Below are 21,981 nucleotides of genomic sequence, written 5' to 3'. Positions count from 1 at the left end.
GGTGCTATATAAATAAACAATAATAATAATAATAATGCACTGGGGGGGGGCATTCCACACAACTCAGTGTCATCGCTGGGCAGTAAGGAACACCCCCTCTGACAGTATAAGTCTATGTTACAGTACAGTCAGGGGGGATATTCCTAACAGCCCAACAATGACACTAAGCTGTAAGGCTCACTCTTCTGACAGTGGGGTGATATCAGTGCCAAAATTAACGGCACTGATATCTCCACCACCAGGCTCATACCGGGAAAATGGACAGTGTGCTGAATTCCACACCGTCGGCTTTCTAGTAGTATATATAACCACACATTCATGTGGACAAGAGAGGTCCTCTTTAAAGAGGGCCATTCTTGTCCTCAGAGATTGGTGATATTATATACCCCTAGAAAGGTGACAGTGTGCTGAATTCAGTGCACAGTCAGCTTTTCCGGTATACGCCTGAGTGCCAGAGATATTGGTTCCATTAGTTTCAGCACCAATATCCTCTCACTGTCAGAATTTCTTACATCTTCGCGACATCGCTGGACTGTGAGGAATGTGCTACCCCCTGACACTACACTTCCACAGCTTTGAACTGTCATGGGGGTGTTCCCCTCAGCCCTGCGATAACACTAGGCTGTAAGGCCTGCCTTTCTGACAGTGGAGAACAAAAGATAAGATCAGCAGACAAGGGAGGGGGGATAGTGATTCAGGATAGGGACGTTTATATGAGGGAGGCTGAACGTATCCTCTCCGATTTTGAATACTATTCACCACTCCCTTCAGACCCCACAGAGATACATATAGCAGAATACCAATCTCTGATCAACAGGGCCCATAGGCAGGGAATCCTGACAGATAAGGAGAAAGCGTTTCTTGATATTAAAACACCAACGGTAGCACTGTTCTACCACCTTCCTAAGGTGCATAAAGATGCCTTAAACCCACCGGGTAGACCCATCATTTCGGGTCTCAACTCCTTAACCCGTAATCTTTCAGAATATGTTGACATTCTTTTACAACGCTATGTGGTCAAATTACCCTCTTTTCTCAAAGACTCCGCCACACTCATCCAAGAAATGTTGCCATTTAGATGGAAAAACACATATAGATGGGCAACCTTGGATGTAACTAGTTTGTATAGCAATATCTCGCATGAGCTTGGTCTGATGGCGATCAGGTCCATCTTAGATTCAGACAGTACAATCCCAGGAGTACAGAGAGACTTCATTATAAATAGCATCGAATTTATTTTGAAAAGAAATATATTCCAGTTCAATGGAGAGCTATACATACAAAACAAAGGTACGGCCATGGGTACGAGAATGGCGCCTAGTTACGCCAATCTGTTCATGGGGCATTTCGAAAAACTGTGGATCTATGGCGAACATCAATGGTCTAATAATTTGATATATTATAGACGTTATATAGACGACTTGTTTTTTGTTTGGGATGGGTCAGAGGCCTCCTTTAAGGTCTTTACCGAACATTTAAACTCCAATAATTTTGGTATTCATTTGTCTGGGAAATCGGACCCTAATAAAATAGACTATTTGGATCTCATCCTGATCAGTGTGGATGATAAAATATATACTAAGACCTTTTTTAAATCCGTTGATTGTAATAGTCTTTTAGACTTTAACAGCCTCCACTACAAAAAGTGGAAATGTAACGTACCTTTTGGACAGTTCCGTCGACTCAGACGTAACTGTACCAGGGATGTAGATTACAGAATACAGAGTGAGATCATGTCCAACAGATTTCGTGCAAAAGGTTATCCACGCCGAATCATTTCAGCGGCATGTCAAAGAGCCAATGGCATGAGCCAGACGGAGTGTCTAGTGCCTAAACACTCCACAACTACAGCTAATTTTAATCTTAATTTTATTACAGCCTATAGCTCTTCACACAATTACATAAGGAAAATAATCAATAAACACTGGTCGGTATTACTAAATGATCCTTTTCTTACGAAAACTCTTCCGAAAAGACCCAATTTTACATTTAGAAGAGCAAGGACTCTTAAAAGTTTGGTAGCTCCGAGCAATTTAGGTCCAATTAAGCCAGCTAAGAAAACAATATCTGAGCTCCCTAAAGGGAGTTTCAGATGTGGTCGTAATAGATGTAAATGTTGTAGTAACATCAAACACCGAACATCTGAAATAGTTAGTTTCACTACCAATGATACTTATAAATTGAAACATCGATTAGACTGTGCTTCCACATTTGTGATTTATCTTTTGGAGTGCCCATGTGGCCTCCAATACATTGGCAGGACCACCCGTCAATTAAGTGAGCGCCTGAGCAAACATCGCTCCAATACTATAAATGGGTTTATGAACCACAGTGTCTCTCGCCATGCTGCCAAATTTCACAATAAGGACTTTAGTGGTTTTTCGGTTATACCAATTGATTGGGTTCCACCTGAAACTACTGACAGGTTAGGAACGCTGAATAAAAGGGAAATGTTTTGGCTCTTTAAATTGAACACAATGCATCCAGCTGGACTAAATATAGCGTCAGAAGACGTGAATAAATAGGTAAACTATGCCAGCCATTCAGTGTGGATATCTTCTGGTTTAAAGTCTAGTTTTATCTTGTGTATTTAAATACCTTGTCTATATTTATATTAATACCTTTTTTCTGTTGCACTATTAGTCATCTCTAAATATTATCATTTTTACCTTAAGGGTTGTTTTTTTTTTTTTAATACCTAATTTACACGCTGAGAACATATATCATTCATTCCCGTGGGTTAAAGGTGCACTGCGCATGTGTAAGATCTTCTATGCGTTCCACGGTGAAACGCATATGATGTACTTCCGGTCCACCGTCTTCCAAACAGGAAGTGGAGTTGAGAGCCGGGTTTTATTCACAGACAGGGCACGTTACTTTAAATAGGACGGTTCAGCCCCTCAACCACTATGTTTGAGCTACCCAGCGTAAAGGTAAGAGGCTAATCTCAGCTCCTTGTCTGTTCTTTTCTTTTAAGACTTAGTTTCTTGGGCGTAGTCTTGCTGCAGGGAGTTGCAGCAGGTTGCGGCTATTGTGAAAACCTTGTAACATGGTGTTTCAGGAAAGATGTTTTGTCTTTTATTCCTTTTTATTTTAATCTACTGTTAACACTTATTGTGTACTAAGTCTATCTCTAGATTTGATCATTGCTATTATTTTAAATATGGTCTTGTACTGGCTTGTTTTTTTACTGGCTTGGTTTTTATTATATTTTTATTATATTTTTTATTATATTTTTATTATATTTTTATGTTATTTTTGTGTGATATTTCTGTTTTATATTTTCCATGTCTTGTGTTTTTAAACAGTTTATGCACTTGATAAAGGGCATTTAGGCCCGAAACACGGTGAGTCTGTGTTGTGCACTCCAGTTTTTTCCCAATAAATCTATTGACCTGTGAGCGCGGTCCTTTTGGTTTTTTACATTTCTGAAAGTGGAGGGCACCCGAGCGCATACCTGCAAAGCTGATAATGTGCTGAATTTATAGCACCATCAGCTTTCTAGTGGTATACAATATTGACGATCTCTGTATACATGAAAGGTCCTCTTTATGCTGTACAAGGAAAGGGGCATATTGATACTGACCAGTGAATGTCCATTGTTTCATCTATGATGAAGATATTTATTGACTACTAGCTTTTACCCGCGACTTCGTCTGCGGTGAGTTGAGTATTGGGCGGACACAGACGTGTGAAACTGTAAAAGTGCTTTAAAAAGTTTGGTGGGCTAGCAAATGTGTTTTGATGTGTTATATTGTGTATGTTGTGATACAGACAATGTGATGTGTTATACAGCCTGTGTACAGGAGTATATATGTATCAGGTACTGTATATAGCAGTGATAGGTAATACATGTAATATATAGTATATACAGCCTGTGTACAGGAGTATATATGTATCAGGTACTGTATATAGCAGTGATAGGAGATACATGTAATTATATAGTATATACAGCCTGTGTACAGGAGTATATATGTATCAGGTACTGTATATAGCAGTGATAGGAGATACATGTAATTATATAGTATATACAGCCTGTGTACAGGAGTATATATATATCAGGCACTGTATATAGCAGTGATAGGAGATACATGTAATTATATAGTATATACAGCCTGTGTACAGGAGTATATATGTATCAGGTACTTTATATAGCAGTGATAGGAGATACATGTAATTATATAGTATATACAGCCTGTGTACAGGAGTATATATGTATCAGGCACTGTATATAGCAGTGATAGGTAATACATGTAATATATAGTATATACAGCCTGTGTACAGGAGTATATATGTATCAGGTACTGTATATAGCAGTGATAGGAGATACATGTAATTATATAGTATATACAGTCTGTGTACAGGGGTATATATGTATCAGGTACTGTATATAGCAGTGATAGGAGATACATGTAATTATATAGTATATACAGCCTGTGTACAGGAGTATATATGTATCAGGCACTGTATATAGCAGTGATAGGAGATACATGTAATTATATAGTATATACAGCCTGTGTACAGGAGTATATATGTATCAGGTACTTTATATAGCAGTGATAGGAGATACATGTAATTATATAGTATATACAGCCTGTGTACAGGAGTATATATGTATCAGGTACTGTATATAGCAGTGATAGGAGATACATGTAATTATATAGTATATACAGCCTGTGTACAGGAGTATATATGTATCAGGTACTGTATATAGCAGTGATAGGAGATACATGTAATATATAGTATATACAGTCTGTGTACAGGAGTATATATGTATCAGGTACTGTATATAGCAGTGATAGGAGATACATGTAATTATATAGTATATACAGCCTGTGTACAGGAGTATATATGTATCAGGTACTGTATATAGCAGTGATAGGTAATACATGTAATTATATAGTATATACAGCCTGTGTACAGGAGTATATATGTATCAGCCACTGTATATAGCAGTGATAGGTAATACATGTAATTATATAGTATATACAGCCTGTGTACAGGAGTATATATGTATCAGGTACTGTATATAGCAGTGATAGGAGATACATGTAATTACAATGTGATGTGTTGTATTGTGTATGTATAGTGAAAAGCTATATGTAAATGTGAGTGAGTAGAGTGAGGGCTACTCCTGAGGTGACAGTAAGGAGTGTGTGAGTCTATAGCTGGGGCTAGGAGTCCTGCTTTTGTGAGTCTCCTGCTAGGAAGCCATGTTGTTTAGTGGCACCAAAAGTAGCCTGTGACTCAATCCTAAGGGAAAACTATGTTTGTGGAAAATTGCACGCAAATCCGTCCAGGCGTTTTAGCGTGATTGAGGAACAAACATCCAAACTCACAAACATCCAAACACACAAACTTTCACATTTATAATATTAGTAGGATTATGAACTGATTCAACCTCAGAATTCATCCACCATGGATTTTTTTTTATAGGTAGATTGTAGAATTTAGAGAAGATATCACATAATTTGCAATTAAAATATGAATGCTTTGAATTTATATGTATGAATTATGCATATTATCATTAGCTAATCCTTTTAACAGTGTTTCCTAAACAGGTTTCCTGTTTCCTTTCTCCCAGAAAGGGCCGGAAAGAGGAGGAGATGGGTAAAATAGAAAGGTAGTGGTATATTGTATTAATGTTTTTAATGTATTTCAGATTCCCACGACCTTGTTATTTGGGGAATGATTTGAAACAAAAAGAATTGAAGGTTATTCATAAAATAGTCACAGAGTCAATGAAAGTTATTATTATGAAATATTTGAATGTATAGAATTGAGAGCTGAATTATGTCAAGAAGTTCATTGTGATACATACAGTATTATTATAAAATGTCTGTCTCTGTTATTTTTATTGTGACTGTTCTATATGTCTATGCAAACACAATTTATTTAAATTAGATTATTAGATTTTAAGAAATCTTTCCCTAATATCAAGTTTGTATAAGGTGTTCCACTTGATTTTTAGGGCACAATACTAGTAGTTCTCTTCTTGAGTTCAGGCCCAAGAACTCGCTAAGGCTGAGTTCACACCAGCTTTGGCTCTGCGTACGGGGATTCTGTTCCCCTCTCCACATGAAAAATGCAAGCAGTGCTTTTCTCTCTGCATTTTTCACCCTTTTTGGGAGGAATGTGCAAATCTGTCTCCCAAGATGTAAATAGGGAGACAATGCCTCTGTTATGCTGCTCTCTATAGGAAGCACCCTGAACATCATGCCTGACTTTCCCAGAAGCCTTTACTGCATAATGTGGGATATTTACCAAGTCAGTTTCTCAGCTTCGGGGAGATATCAAGTAATCCCCTGGGGCTGGTTTTGTCGCTCAACCGAGCTTAGTACCGTACTCCCAAAGGCAGAGGCTTCTGCAGAATGACTACATACTCTGTAGTGTTTGATGAAGTTGGAGTGTGAGGACCATGCAGCAGCGGCGCGGATTTGCTCTAGAGGCAAAGCCTGCTTCTCGGCCCATGAGGTTGCCACAGACCTAGTAGAATGAGCCGTTAGGAAGGCAGATGGAGGCAGACCCTGCGATGAAAAGACAGTTTTAATAGCCTCCTTCACCCACCTGGATATGGTGGGTTTAGATACCTTAAGGCCTTTCTGCCTTCCTGTGAAATTGATGAGGAGATTTTCTGCCCTCCTGAAGGGGCGCGTGCGCTCTATATAGATCCTCAGACATCTGGATAGATCCAAAGTATGGAATCTAATCTCCTCCGCTGAAGATGGCGACGGGTGGAATACTGGCAGTGTAATCAACTGTTCCATGTTGGAAACAGAGGGTACCTTAGGCCTAAATCCAGGGAGGTATCTGAGCTGGACTCTATCCTCGAAGAAGATGGTGTATGGTTCTTCAGAGGAGAACGCCTGCAACTCACCCACCCTCTTGGCCAATGTTATGGCCAGGAGGAAAGCTTTTTTAAAGGTGAGGAACTTCAGCTCTGTGTCGTCTAGAGGCTCAAAAGGGTCTTCACATAGTGCTGCCAGGACTGTACTGAGGTCCCATTTGTGGATGGGAGCAGTAACTGCTGGTCTGAACCTCTCAGTGCCTTTTAGAAAGGTGCTTATCAGAGAGTATTGAGATAAACGCCTCCCCAGATAGGCGGACAAGGCGGCTACATGTACCTTCAGGGTGGCAACTGTGAGCCCCTTGTCTAGTCCGTTCTGAAGGAAGTCCAGGATCACCTCAACTGGGGTATCCAAGGAGTCCACGTCACGTTCCCGGCACCAGGAATTAAATATACTACCGATCCTGCAGTAATTTTTGTTAGTTGATTCCGCCCAGGCACATGTAAGCGTCTTCAGGACGACTCAAGAGTCCACTATTCCTTAATAGGGACTGGTTAACCTCCAGGCTGTCAGGTTGAATCTCCTCAGATCCTGGCAGGCCAGCTGTCCTTGAGTTACCAGGTCTGGGAGAGGGGGAAGCCTCCAGTAAACGCCTTGACTCATCCTCATGAGCTGGGCAAACCAAGTCCTTTTCGGCCAGAACGGGATTATGGCGCTTCCCGAGACTTGGTGCTGTCTTATCTTCATCAATACCTTGGGTATGATGGGGATTGGAGGGAAGATGTAAATCAGCCTGAACCTCCATGGAATGGACAGGGCATCCACTGCCAAGGGATTGTCCTCCTGGTACAGAGAGCAGAAGGTTTCCACCTTGGCGTTGAGTCAAGTCGCCATAAGATCGACTTCTGGGAGACCCCATCTTTGGACATGTCTGGATGTAGAGACCATTCGCCAGTTACGGTAATACCCCAACTCAACTGATCCGCTACTATGTTCAGGGAGCAATTGATGTGAACAGCGGATAAATGGGACAGATTTTTCTCTGCCCAAGTGAAAATTAAGTTTTTGATTCTCAGGAGGAGTGGAGACCTGGTCTTTGACCGCCCTCCCTCTGAAGAGAGGAGCGAAGTGGCACAAGGCAAGGTACACCGCCTGAAGTTCCTTCAGATTGGAGGTTCCTTCTTCTGGTCGTTTCCAACGTCCCTGTGTGGTCTTGTCGTGCAAATGGGCTCCCCATCCCCACTGGGATGCATCAGTAGTCAGCAGGATCCATTCTGGTGGAACCGTGGACCTTCCGTCTTTCAGGTGTATCCACCATCTGAGGTAAAGATGGGTACTAGGAGAGAGGCAGATCTTCTTTTGCAATCCCCGTGAAGACCTGTTCCAGGCGCTCAACACTTCCATTTGGAGGGGACGCAAATGCCATAAAGCCCAAGGGACCGCCCTGGGCGAGGATGACATCAAGCCAAGCATCCTCATGGTGGTCCGGATGGTAATGCACCGGTTTTTGAGGAGAAAACTGGTGGCAGCTTCTATCTTCAATCTCCTTGCGCTGGTAAGAGAGATCTGCATGTTCTGGGAATCCAGAATGAAACCGAGGAACTTCCTCTGGGAAGCTGGCACTATTTCGGATTTCTCCCAGTTGATCAACCATCCTAACTGAAGGAAGGCTATGGCGATCTGAAGATGATGTTGAAGAACTGAAATAGACTGAGCTTTTATGAGCCAGTTGTCCAAATAAGAAACCACGAATAGGCCTCTTAGTCTCAGTGCGGCGGCGACAGGGGTGACCACCTTGGTGAAAATGTAGGGTGCTGAGGAAATGCCAAAGGGAAGGGCGGTGAATTGAAAGTGCTCTCTGTGGCCAGACATCTGGATGGCGATCCTTAGATATCTTCTGTGTAGATAGTAGATGGGGACGTGAAGATAAGCATCCTTTAGATCCAGGGTTATCATTACCTCATCCTGTTGAAGGAAGGTCATCACAGAGTCTATGGATTCCATACGAAAGGTTCTTCGTTTCATGAAACGGTTGAGGAATCGTAAGTTTGTTATCATCCTCCAGTCTCCTGAAGGTTTGGGGACTAGGAAGACTGGGGAGTAGACACCTTGACCTTCTTCTGAGGAGGGCACCTTGTCCAGGGCTCCTTTTGAGATGTAATCCAGTACGGCTGCCTCCAAGATGTTCTGTTGGGCAGGAGGTAAGACACGAGTTGATATGACCCGGTCGCAGGGATGTTGATTGAACTCTATGGCGTAGCCATGAGTTATCACCCGCAAGACCCAGGGATCTCCTATGAGATGTTTTCACACAGTGACGAAGTGGGTGAGACGACCCCCCCCACTGGTCGTTTGGCCACAGAGAGCGGCGCACCTTCAAAAGGATGGCTTTTTCTTTGGCTCCTCTCTAGTGCGACCCCGTCCCGTGACTCTAGAGCGGAATCTGGCTCATCTTTGAGGCTGAGACCTAGTATAGGAAGAGGCTCTACGACCCCTAGCTGGGGGAGGTCTTCTACTTCTGGAGGCCTGAGGCAAAGATCTTCCCCTTTCTTCAGCAAGACCCTCCATTGGGTCATCTAACCCGCGACCAAAGACTCGCCCGGGCTGGAAAGGCAGCCCACATGGGCATACTTTGATGGAAGTTTGGCTCTTCATGGCCTGAGCCACAATGGTCTTCTAGCAGCTGTTGTTTGGGCCATGGTTTTTGAAGACAGTTTGAGCTGTTGTCTAGATGCTTCAGCCAGAAAGTCGGCCGCCAGATGGATGGAATTCATGGAAGCCAGGATATCATCTCTACCCACGCCAGCGTCGATGTCATGCTCCAACCATGCTAGATGGAAACGAAGGAAGTCAGAGACTTCGGCCATTGAGATGGCTACTGCCGATTGTGCTGATGCTGTAGAATAGGCTTTCTTTAGGGTGGAATCAACCCTTCTGTCCAGCAGGTCCTGCAAGTTGGAACCGTCTTCCATAGGGACGATAGTGCGAAGGGATAATTTTGCAACCGCCAGGTCCACCTTTGGAGGGGGACCCCAGTGGTTAAGTTGGACCGAATCAACAGGGAACATGTTCTTAAAGAAAATATAGAAAAAAGTTTTTGGAGCTCACCATGTATGTAATGGAACTCTTCGGGGTGCACGAGACTTCTCCCTCGGACTCTGAGGGCTTCAACATAAGCAGGAAGGAATAGAAAAAAGCTCCGCAACTCTCCGAGGTTTTCTTTTCATATAAAATTAGTTTTTATTCCATATTATAGTAAAAAAGAGGACATACAAAAGAAAAGAAAAACAAGAGATAAAAAAACGCCAGGCGTTTTTTTATCTCTTGTTTTTCTTTTCTTTTGTATGTCCTCTTTTTTACTATAATATGGAATAAAAACTAATTTTTTATGAAAAAAAAACCTCGGAGAGTTGCGGAGCTTTTTTCTATTCCTTCCTGCTTATGTTCTTAAAGACCCTAGACGCAACATGCGACTTTTTCGGTAACTTCCATTCCTGCTCCATGATATTAATCAGAGCGGCGTCCACATGGAAAGCCCTTTGCCCTCCAGAGGTGGACGCAGAGGCTTCCCCATCTACATTCTGGTCCCTTGACCGTATGGACTTCAGCAGTTTGGGTGTTTTGTCCCAATGAAAAATTGGTCTGCTGGTACTACTCGACTGCTCATCTTCCGACGGACAGCAGTCATCCTCAACATTCAATCTATCCATGGAGGGTAAGGATGTAGAACGCCTATCAGTGCGCTGCTTTTTTGAGAGCTGGGCAATCGAGTCACGGATATCCTTTAAGGAGTCATCCTAAGAAAAAAGAGAAGGATGCTTACCAGACGTGAGGAAACCCTTTTTCCACTTGTTATTCTGGATCCGTACTCACCATATACTCCTTTACCCAAACCACCATATCCCTAGAGGAGGGGGCCTCTGAAGGAGGACCTCTGCAGGAACGGCAGCGTGCCCATTTGTATCCTAGGAAATATAGGGCTTTAGATTCCCAACTGGGAAAGCAAAATTATGCACACAACTTGTAGACCCGTACCGTCAGGTAGGGGAATGTCGCATTCCAAGCAGGCAAAATGTTTCCTTTTGGAGGAAGCATTTCTTCTCTCATGATCTCCCGCAGGAGTAGTGGAGGAAGACATGGTGGTAGGAGTTGTGACCGCAACGAAGGCTACCTAAGCCAAATACAGGGTAAGCAAGGAGGAGTATACAGTTTTCTCTGTAAGTAAGAAAAACACTTACCCGGAACCTTTACCGACTGAGGAGAAGGTTCTGGCAACCGCAAGTATGGCAGCAGGAATTGTAACTTTGAAGGTCTGCAATACAGCAACAAATACACCTAGACTCTCTAGGGAGCCCCACTAGCAAAACCAGGAAGGCAAGGGACTAGGCCCTACACTTCCTCTTTTAAACTGCCGCCGAAAGAAGTGGGCGAGGCTTAAGGGGCCCGCTCCCAACACAGGAAGTTTCTGCAACTGCAGAAAAAAGGGGCAAAACGAGGGGGAGGAGGAGAGAAGGGGATTGGGGGGCACCTACCCCCACCTCCAAGCTCAGTTCTGTAAAGAAACCACAAAATCGCTGGCTCCGGCCGTACGAGCGACTGGAAGTGCTGGCCGCACCGGAAGTGTGTGGCCAGGACACTCATCCCCGTCCCCCCTGGCACAAGGACCAGCACTAGGGTTCCGGGAGCCGGCAGCGAGCTGAGACCGCCGGGCTGCAGAGCTGCGCCAGGAGGGCGGAGCTTTACTCTGCATGTCCACCTTAGACAAGTTCAGGATGCCTTCTGGCAGACGGAGCCACACTGCCCAAACCTGAACAAGGGCCCCGTCGGATGCAGGAGCAGCCCGGAGTCCGTAAGTATTCAGGAGGATTCCTGGAAGTGGGGGGAGGGAGGGGCTGTAGAACCCCAGTGGCCCTGCAAGCAGGGAATATAGTAAGGCTAATAGCTCTTCTTTTGTTTCAGAAGATCTGACAGAAGAGGCCAACAGGACTACCAAAACAGTCACTTTAGGACCAGGTAAGCCCTAGTGTTGACCCCTAAGGAGGACAGAGTGTCCGCCCCACCTGTCCCACACAGGACAGAAAAAAACACACGGGGGGATGGTCTCGATGCCCTCTTATAGGGGTCAGCCATGTGTATTTTATTTGGCTAATTAAAAATTCCGCCTGTCCTACCAGCACACAGGGGCAGAAAATACCACGTATTGTGCCGCTGGTAGGACGACAGGTAAAAGTATATGGCTGAGGCACACACTTCTCTCCATATTGAGAACAAGTCTATTCTCCAGGATGTAATTAGGAGAACAGTGCCTCTGTATTCTTAGAGGGCAGCATACAGAGGCACTATTATCCTAGTTACATCCTGGAGAATAGATTTGCATATTTTTTACCCAGAATCCCTAGCGGAGCAGGAATGACTTGTAAGTCTCCGTACGCCTATGTAGACACACACTCTCCCTAATGTGTATGATTATCCCCTGATATTGAGAACAAATGTACATTGTGCAGAATTTTCACATGTCTGCTGCCATCTTCTGGTGATTACACACAACATATCAACCAATCAAACACACTGCTGTGTATGAGGTATACGTGGACATCTATACAGTATACACATACTGTATGTTCAAAGCACTCCTTGCTATTTCTTTGCATATAACTTCTCAGAAATTTGTATTCCTTTTACCTGTTCAGAATAGTTGTTCTGTGAATTGAAATGGTGAAAATAATACCAAAATGTGTATGTTGTGATTATGTGTATACTGTGCTTTCATCCCTTATCATGCCACTAAGCTTCTGAAAAACCAGGCATTAATTTATAGGGAGCTACAAACCTTCGAAAAGATGGTGCTAGAGCAAGTTTTCTTTTTTCCACCAAGGACTTATTTGCATATTCTTTTCCCAATACCATCCTTAGCAGGGCATGTATGGTCTGTAAGTTCCTATACACTGAATGGTTTTCAAAGGCAATCTCCTTAAAGACTAAAGAGATATAGTTCCCCTTCTGACCCATATCTAAAACCTCTCATCTAGCCTGCCAGTACCCACTTTTGCACTAGTGTGGGGTAATAAGAAGGGTTGCACCACCAATGAGGCGAGGTGAGGCAGCGGCCTCATGCAGCACCGCGGGAGAGGTTGGCAGCTGCTGCAATTAAATTTTTTATTTCTTTTTCTAAACTAGCGCAGGGCAGGCTGCTGAAAACAAGCCGAGCGGCCCTCTCCTGCTCTGGTTTAGACCTCTGCATCTCAGTGCAGGTGGCGTCATCATGCGCTGAGATGCAGATGTCTCATTGCCGGGTGAAGGGAAGAGGTGATGGCAGTGAGAGCAGCGGCGAGGTCGGTACATAGATACTTTTTGTTTTGTTTTATAATAGGCTGCTACCTGCTGGAGTATACCCAGTAGGTAGCGGCCTATTTACCTACCTCCCCGAGCCAGCTCACTGCCTCCCCCGCTTCCCTTTCTATAGGCCACAGAGGGTGGCAGTAAGCAGGCCTGGTATACTCGGGGGTCGTTTCAGACCATCCGCCTCAGGCAGCAGAGAGGCTAGGTTCACCACTGGTAATAAGCCAAAAACAACTGTCTTCAAAAGGGTTGCTTTCTTTTCCTTTTGGAGGAGATATTCTGGTTTGACAGTATCTTTAGAACATACAACTAGATTTCTTGAAAACTAAACGTCGATCTACAATTGGCATTTCATTTTCTAGATAGACAGATAGAAAGGAATATTTTGTTTGTATCTGTCTAAATTGACTGCAGTCTTTCTTTATTTTTTAAAAACATTCTATTTTTGTTTAGACTAGAAAGTGCAATTTGCTAAACTCTTTTATATCCTAAAAAATGGAAAACCAATAGACAAACGTTGGTGTTGTGAAACTATCCTAACTTACTAAATTCACTCTACAAATTGTAATAACTAGTCTCATATAACCTGTATGTGTATCGTAATGTAGTCACATTATCCATATGTCACTTCTGAGAACAATTATAAAGTAGCATGCATAAGTATGCATGCCTTCAGATTTTGTGTCATACCATGAGTGATGAAGAGACCTAGTAGTCTCGAAAGCTTGCAACCTGTCATCATTTTTGTTAGCCATTAAAAAGGTATCAACTACTGAAGACTCTCAATCTTTATATTTCAAAATAGCAAAAGATCATTTTCTAATCTAACCACTAGAGGTCGCATGTGCACAATACTGTACCTTGAGTTAGTTATACAGAAATGCTAAGGGCTAGTTCAAACGAGGGCAATGAGACAGATTTTAACAGCAGATTTCGCCTCAAAATCTGCCTCCATACAATTGTGGTCTATGAAGACTGCTAGCTTTCGTTTTTCTGCTAGCAGAAAAAAGAAGCGACATGACCTTTCTTCAGGCGGATTCCGCCTTAGGAAAGCAATAGAAGTGAATGGGAGGTGAAAAACGCCTAGCATTTTTTTTTTACAGTTCATTCACTTTAGGGGAGGGGAAATCCGCCTGGCGTTTTCTGAAGCAGTTAAAAACTGCTCCAGAAAACGCTCCAAAAAACACCTCAAGGTTAAAAAAAACGCTTCCTAATTAGGAAGCGTTTTTTTTTTGGGACCAAAATAAGCCAGGCGGTTTTTATGTGTGAACTAGCCCTAAGGCTCCGTTCCCACGGAGTAGCGTGCCGCTCATTCTGTGATATGTTATGTTATACGCGCGTATCACATTGAAAGCAATAGGTAAAAAAGCCTCCCATTGAGTTCAATGGGTAGCGCGCGTCAATGGGATCTGTTTTGAAGCGCCTTACTCAGAAATCAAGATTGGCTCCTGTCAGCTCCCTTATCAATTGTCGGCCATCAGCGTCCCAGATGTGCTTGATGGGAGACAAGTCTGGAGACGCTGTAAGGTTGCACATTTAGGCTGCTCACAAGCTGTGATCGCTATTGATCATGGCATCTGGTGGGTTAATCTGCTGGAGTCAGAGAATCTTCTGACTCCGTTATCGGGTCTCGATCCTCAGCTGTGTAGCAAGAAGTAATGCCCCAGGCAAAGCTCCCGAGCCTAAGGCATTACAGCGCTGTACTATTATGGCACTGAGTGTTAAATATATTCTCAGCGCAACATAATAGTACGCCACAGAGCGGGAACGGGTTAAGCTATCCCTCAATTTTGAGGGTTCGTGGGATTAATCTAAACCCTATGAATATTTGTGGGGGGGGGGTAAATGAAGCAATGGCTAACACAATGTGAGGCGATGTGGATTTGGACACTGAGAACTCTGGTCCCTTTGTGGCTTAAAGGGGCTCTATCAGAAAAATTATGCTGTATGAGCCTCACATATGCGTGAATAGCCTTTAAAAAGGTGCTATTCAGGCACCGCTAATGTTATTTTAAACCCCCCCACTGTTTTAAAACTATAAAAACATATATGTAAATCATACCTTAGCGTGCAAGCTGGGCGGTGATTCACAATCCGACGTCATTTTGTGGCACGCCTTCCTCTTCTTTCTTCTTCTTTCGGCGACACACTCCAGTCCTGGCTCTTCCCCAGCTTCATCGTCATCTTCTTCCGGCAGTTCAAATCCGATTGGTTGAAATCCGGCGCATGCGCAGTAGCACTCCCTCCAGAGTTACTGCACACTCTCCGGCCCCATTTTTCTCAATGGCAGTGCGCACGTGCCAGATTTGATCCAATCGGATTTGAACTGCCGGAAGAACATGACGATGAAGCCAGGACCGGAGGGCATCGCCGAAAGAAGAAGAAAGAAGAGGAAGGTGTGCCAGAAGATGACATCAGATCGTGCATCACCGCCCAGGATGCACGATGGGTATGATTTACATATATATTTTTATAGTTTTATTTTAAAACGGTGGTGGTGGGGGGGGGGGGTTAAAATAAGATTAGCAGTACCTGAATAGCCTTTTTAAAGGCTATTCACGCATATGTGGGGCTCATACAGCATAATTTTGCTAATAGAGCCCCTTTAATGAGTTCCTGAATTACAGTGTATTACAAGTTAGGGTTATTATTATTTTTTGTCATTTGTGATATTTTCTTTTTTTCTTATTTGTGTTTGTCCTTTGCTGTTGATGCTTGGTTGATGTCATCACCTATCTACAATTGATATTTTTATTTTCTGTCACTTACTTTTTCCCATCATGGTCACAAATTGTTGATTTACCCTGGAAAATATTGGACATGTTCAGTTCAGACCTTGGCCTGATGCTGACAGATTTAAAATACTTGTTCACAATCCATAGCTCCTTCCTTCACTCTACATCTCCTGTCTTCATCACTGTCTAAGGGGGCGTTCACACTACTGTCGGTGTCCGACAGGTAGTGTCCGCTCCTAGTGTCCGCTCAAAATCTGTCACGGACATTAGGAGCGGACACTAGCTGTGTCCGTGACACCTGTCATTCATTTCAATGGGCATCGGGTGCGTTCTTTTGCACTCCGTGCCCGTCCTTCCCTGTCCTCAAGTGAAGATGTCCGACTTCTCCTGCATGCAGGGTTCTTCTGTCTGCTTGAGAAGTCGGACATCTTCACTTGCGGACAGGGAAGGACGGGCACGGAGTGCAAAAGAACGCACCCGATGCCCATTGAAATGAATGACAGGTGTCACGGACACAGTTAGTGTCCGCTCCTAATGTCTGTGACAGATTTTGAGCGGACACTAGGAGCGGACACTACCTGTCGGACACCGACGGTAGTGTGAACGCTCCCTAACACAGTCCTCACCATTCTGCCAATGCCCTCAGACTCTGTTAGCCAAACATCCAGCTCCTGTGTGCAAGACTTTTCTCAAGCTGCATCAGCACTCTGGGATGTTTTACCTTGGACAATCAAATTATTTCCCAACTAGTGTAGCTTCAAATATACCCTAAAATCACTTTTGTTTAGGCAGAATTATCACACGACCTGATCAATTGCTCTAGACCTCTGCATACTAAGATAACATTTCTTATCCTAAACTATCCTTCCTACTCTATTCCTCAGAAGCAGACCCCTCCAGTTAGAGATTACCCTGCACTCTGTGCACTTAGTATCTGGTGAGTGAGTGACTCATTCAGCTTCAGTTATATGAGCTTATCTATTAATAGATGGCCGAACCATTGTACCAAACAAGCCCTCTTGTGTCCTCATATTTCCTGATAGATTGTAAGCTCTTGTGAGCAGGGCCCTCATTCCTATTGTCTGATATGTTAATGTTTTGTCAAGCTGTAATGTCAAATATTATCTGTTCATGTGATTTGCAAAGTGCTAAAATGATGATGATGATGATGATTATTACTACAGGTACATTTAATTTAGATAAATCCATTACTCTGTCCTGATTAATATGTAGTAAACCTTTATGAGAGGAAGCTGCACAGTTTTCTAATTCACTTCTGCACATACACAACATGCCCCCTCTAGTGGTGTTTGCAGTTAGCAATGTCTAGCCAGAGGATTTAGAGGTTTGTAGATGAAAGTGGAATAAAGATATGTAAAGAGAGCTTGTAAACCACCTATAATCTGTTGAATGTGCAGTAAGTGGCATGCATGTGTTATTGCAGTAAAATTATTAAATATTTAACCCCTTTCCACCTTTCTTTGATTTTTGTTTTTGACTCCCAGCCTCCCAAACCCATACCTTTTTTATTTTTCCGTTCACAGAGCCATGTTAGGGCTTAATGTTTGTGGGACAAATTGTTCTTACTATGCTAAGCACCATTCCACCCAAAAAGTGGCAAGCATGGTGTAAGACATCATAAACTTGTGCACAGACAGACCCTGTAGGGAGTTAAGTCTGTGATTTCTTTTTATTGATATTGTTGTATGTTAAAACAGAGCGGCCATGCTGTCAGTATGACAATATTAAGTCTTCATTGCATTATTTTCGCCAAAAAGCAGCATAGTCCAGGACATTAACTTACTGGCTAGCTACCTGCAAGCAACAAGAGAAAGGGTGCATTCACAAAGTGTTTTGTGGTGCTGATTTTGCCACAATAACTCGAGTAAAGAATCAGCGCTGAAAAACAGACTCCCATTGAGTTCAATGGGTTCCATTTTCCACGCCGTACACAATGAACTCAATGGGAGTCTGTTTTTCAGTGCTGACTCTTTACTCGAGTTATTGTAGCAAAATCAGCGCCACATAACTCCATGTGAATGCACCTAAAGACCTCTTTGCATCAGTTAAACACAAAGCAGCAATCTGCTTTGATGTGAAACAGCAAACACAGGTATTATATTTTCATATTCTACTATTTTTCTCTTTGAACAACTGCATAAGCAAAAGGGTCAGTGGATTTATTTGATTTTAATAGTGCCCATAGGCCCTACCTATACTGCAGGTTTATTCAATGTTTTCATGAGTTTTATATATTCCAAAAATACAATGGAAAAAAAACTGCACAAAACCCAGAGAGGCGGATTTATTATTAACGTCCTGAATTTAATAAGCAAAAACCACATCATCAGAAACCAAATTAACCATGGTTACCATGTCTGTGAAAAATTTGGAGCATTTCGCTAGATGTGTTAGCACTTAGCTGGCTTACTTTACAGCATTTATTTTGTGGAAAAATAATTACACAGACATCAATAGATTTGTTACATTTTATGACTTCATTGGCATAGCTAGTTTCATAAAATAAATCCTCCTACTATCAGCATTTATGTTGTTAATAGGGGTATTATTATCACACTGACTATGCCAGTTTTCTAATTCCTGGATAAGAAAAAATTCCAACAATAATTGAACTAATCCATGTTACATAAATGTAGTCTTGGGAGATAACTAGTTGCCTAAAAGATCTAAGAATTATTTAGCTTCCATTTCTAATTTAATCAAAACAAGTGTAACTTTTTTTTTTTTTTGTGCTACTGTGTTGGAAGGTGTTTGGTGAACATTTTTTAATACATATATATATTTTTTATCCTATCTAACTTCCTTTTTATTACAAAACAGGCTGTAACATTCTCCTCAGTAACCCTCCCTCTAACTGAGCTGTTAGGCTGGTCATACACGGCCCTAATGTAAGTCCACAAATGGTCCGCAATTGAGGGTTTTCAATTGCAGACCATTTGCAGACACATTATATTCAATGTGGCCTCTTATACCACCGGATATTTTATCCGTGGTGTGGCCGGCTGCAACCGTGGTCTGCAATTTATAGGACACTAGCTGCTACCCGCAACTTCGTCTGCGGTGATTGTAGAAGTGTGTAAATCGAGTCACGGGTGAAATTTTATGATCGGGCTTACGCGGCGTTAACGCACGTACACGCGACTGTAAACGCGCACCGTAAATAGCACGGCACAAACGTGGCATAAACGCTCCCGTAACACGGCGCTCAGCGTAAAAATAAGGACCAAATGAGTGCCACGTTACGCCGTGTGAATGGACCCTTACACGTGTATTTGTAGACGTTATTTTCAGCAAATACATGGGCGTTTAGTGGGTGTGAAGGAGAGCAAGAGGTGCGCTGAATAATGCAATGCATTGCCTAATAGTGTGAGTATATGCAGGCGTAATGTTTAGTTCAGTTAGTAGAGTGGGGGATTTCGGAGGAGGGATAGGTAATGAGTGTTTTTCACAGTATTGTTTATTTATTTATTTATTTATTTATTTTTATTTTAATGCTAATGACGTTTGCAGACTGCATCCAGCAGCTTGCAAAGCAATACCGTTGTACACCAGCAGGTGTGTCCTGAACAATGCAATGCATTGCAATCGTAATGTATTGCTATGTATTGCATAATCGTGCCAGTGCTATTGCAGGCTATAGCTATATACACTCACCGGCCACTTTATTAGGTACACCATGCTAGTAACGGGTTGGACCCCCTTTTGCCTTCAGAACTGCCTCAATTCTTCATGGCATAGATTCAACAAGGTGCTGGAAGCATTCCTCAGAGATTTTGGTCCATATTGACATGATGGCATCACACAGTTGCCGCAGATTTGTCGGCTGCACATCCATGATGCGAATCTCCCGTTCCACCACATCCCAAAGATGCTCTATTGGATTGAGATCTGGTGACTGTGGAGGCCATTGGAGTACAGTGAACTCATTGTCATGTTCAAGAAACCAGTCTGAGATGATTCCAGCTTTATGACATGGCGCATTATCCTGCTGAAAGTAGCCATCAGATGTTGGGTACATTGTGGTCATAAAGGGATGGACATGGTCAGCAACAATACTCAGGTAGGCTTTGGCATTGCAACGATGCTCAATTGGTGCCAAGGGGCCCAAAGAGTGCCAAGAAAATATTCCCCACACCATGACACCACCACCACCAGCCTGAACCGTTGATACAAGGCAGGATGGATCCATGCTTTCATGTTGTTGACGCCAAATTCTGACCCTACCATCCGAATGTCGCAGCAGAAATCGAGACTCATCAGACCAGGCAACGTTTTTCCAATCTTCAATTGTCCAATTTCGATGAGCTTGTGCAAATTGTAGCCTCAGTTTCCTGTTCTTAGCTGAAAGGAGTGGCACCCGGTGTGGTCTTCTGCTGCTGTAGCCCATCTGCCTCAAAGTTCGACGTACTGTGCGTTCAGAGATGCTCTTCTGGCTACCTTGGTTGTAACGGGTGGCTATTTGAGTCACTGTTGCCTTTCTATCAGCTCGAACCAGTCTGGCCATTCTCCTCTGACCTCTGGCATCAACAACACATTTCCGCCCGCAGAACTGCCGCTCACTGGATGTTTTTTCTTTTTCGGACCATTCTCTGTAAACCCTAGAGATGGTTGTGCGTGAAAATCCCAGTAGATCAGCAGTTTCTGAAATACTCAGACCAGCCCTTCTGGCACCAACAACCATGCCACGTTCAAAGGCACTCAAATCACCTTTCTTCCCCATACTGATGCTTGGTTTGAACTGCAGGAGATTGTCTTGACCATGTCTACATGCCTAAATGCACTGAGTTGCCGCCATGTGATTGGCTGATTAGAAATTAAGTGTTAACGAGCAGTTGGACAGGTGTACCTAATAAAGTGGCCGGTGAGTGTATATATACTGCATAGCCTGCAGCAGCCTGGACACACTGAGCTGTGTGGGAGGCGTGGGAGAGGACGTAAAGTTGGCAGGAACCGGAGACATGACGGGGGTAGCGCAGTGTATGCGCGATTGTGTAAGGGAAGGCACCATCAGGCGCTTCTTTACAACAACCCACCATCTCTCAGACATTGGAGCGCCGGCAGAAATACACCACTAACCACCCACCCGCGCAAGCCTTGAACGCCAACATCGCTAAACTGCTGGCCCAGGAGATGTTGGCGTTCCGGCTTGTTGAAACTCCGGCCTTCCCGGACCTGATGGCAACTGTGGCACCTCGCTATGCCGTCCCTAGCTGTCACAACTTCTCCCGGTGTGGCGTCCCCGCCTTGCATCAGCATGTGTCACTCAACATCAGGTGGGCCCTTAGTTCCGCGCTTTGCTGCAAGGTCCACTTGACCACCGACACTTGGACAAGAGCCTGTGGTCAGGGATGCTGCTTATCTTTAAGGACAGGCAGGGTGAATGTGGTGGAGTCTGGTCCCGGGGTGCAAACTGAGGTACCCTATCTCCTCTCCCAGGCCAAAATTCATGGCAGGAGTAGACTGAAACCCTATGACGCTGCAACCTCCACCCCAACTACTAGCGGAAAACGCTAAAACACTGGCATGGGGAGACATCAGCAGGCCGTGCTGAAGCTCATCAGCTTGGGGGACAGACAGCACAGTGCCTCCGAGGTCAAGGATGCCATCCTGGCTGAGATGGCATTTTTTTTCCCCCTGCTACACCTGGGGCCTGGCATATTTGCGCCTACCACCACCCCAGCTACTAGCGGCAAAAGCTAAAACACTGGCGTGGGGAGACGTCAGCAGGCCGTGCTGAAGCTCATCAGCTTGGGGGATGGACAGCACACTGCCTCCGAGGTCAGGGATGCCATCCTGGCTGAGATGGCAATGTTTTTTTCCCTGCTACACCTGGGGCCTGGCATTTTTGCGCCTGTGATAATGGCTGAAACCTGGTAGCGGCTCTGGAGCTTGCCAGCCTCCAACACGTTCCATGTTTGGCCCACGTCTAACTTAGTGGTGCAATGTTTTTTGAAAACATACCCAAATGTACCGAAGCTACTGGTGAAAATGCGGTGCTTGTGCGCCCACTTTTGCAAGTGTACAGGAGCCGCTGCTAGCCTCAAAACACTCCAGCAAGGCCTACATCTGCCTGATGTCCACACACGCTGAAACGCTAC

This window comes from Leptodactylus fuscus, chromosome 5 (assembly GCF_031893055.1).
Source record: "Leptodactylus fuscus isolate aLepFus1 chromosome 5, aLepFus1.hap2, whole genome shotgun sequence".
In the NCBI taxonomy this organism is placed as follows: domain Eukaryota; kingdom Metazoa; phylum Chordata; class Amphibia; order Anura; family Leptodactylidae; genus Leptodactylus; species Leptodactylus fuscus.
The sequence above is the reverse complement of the archived record's forward strand: the minus strand, read 5'-3'. Positions refer to the sequence as shown.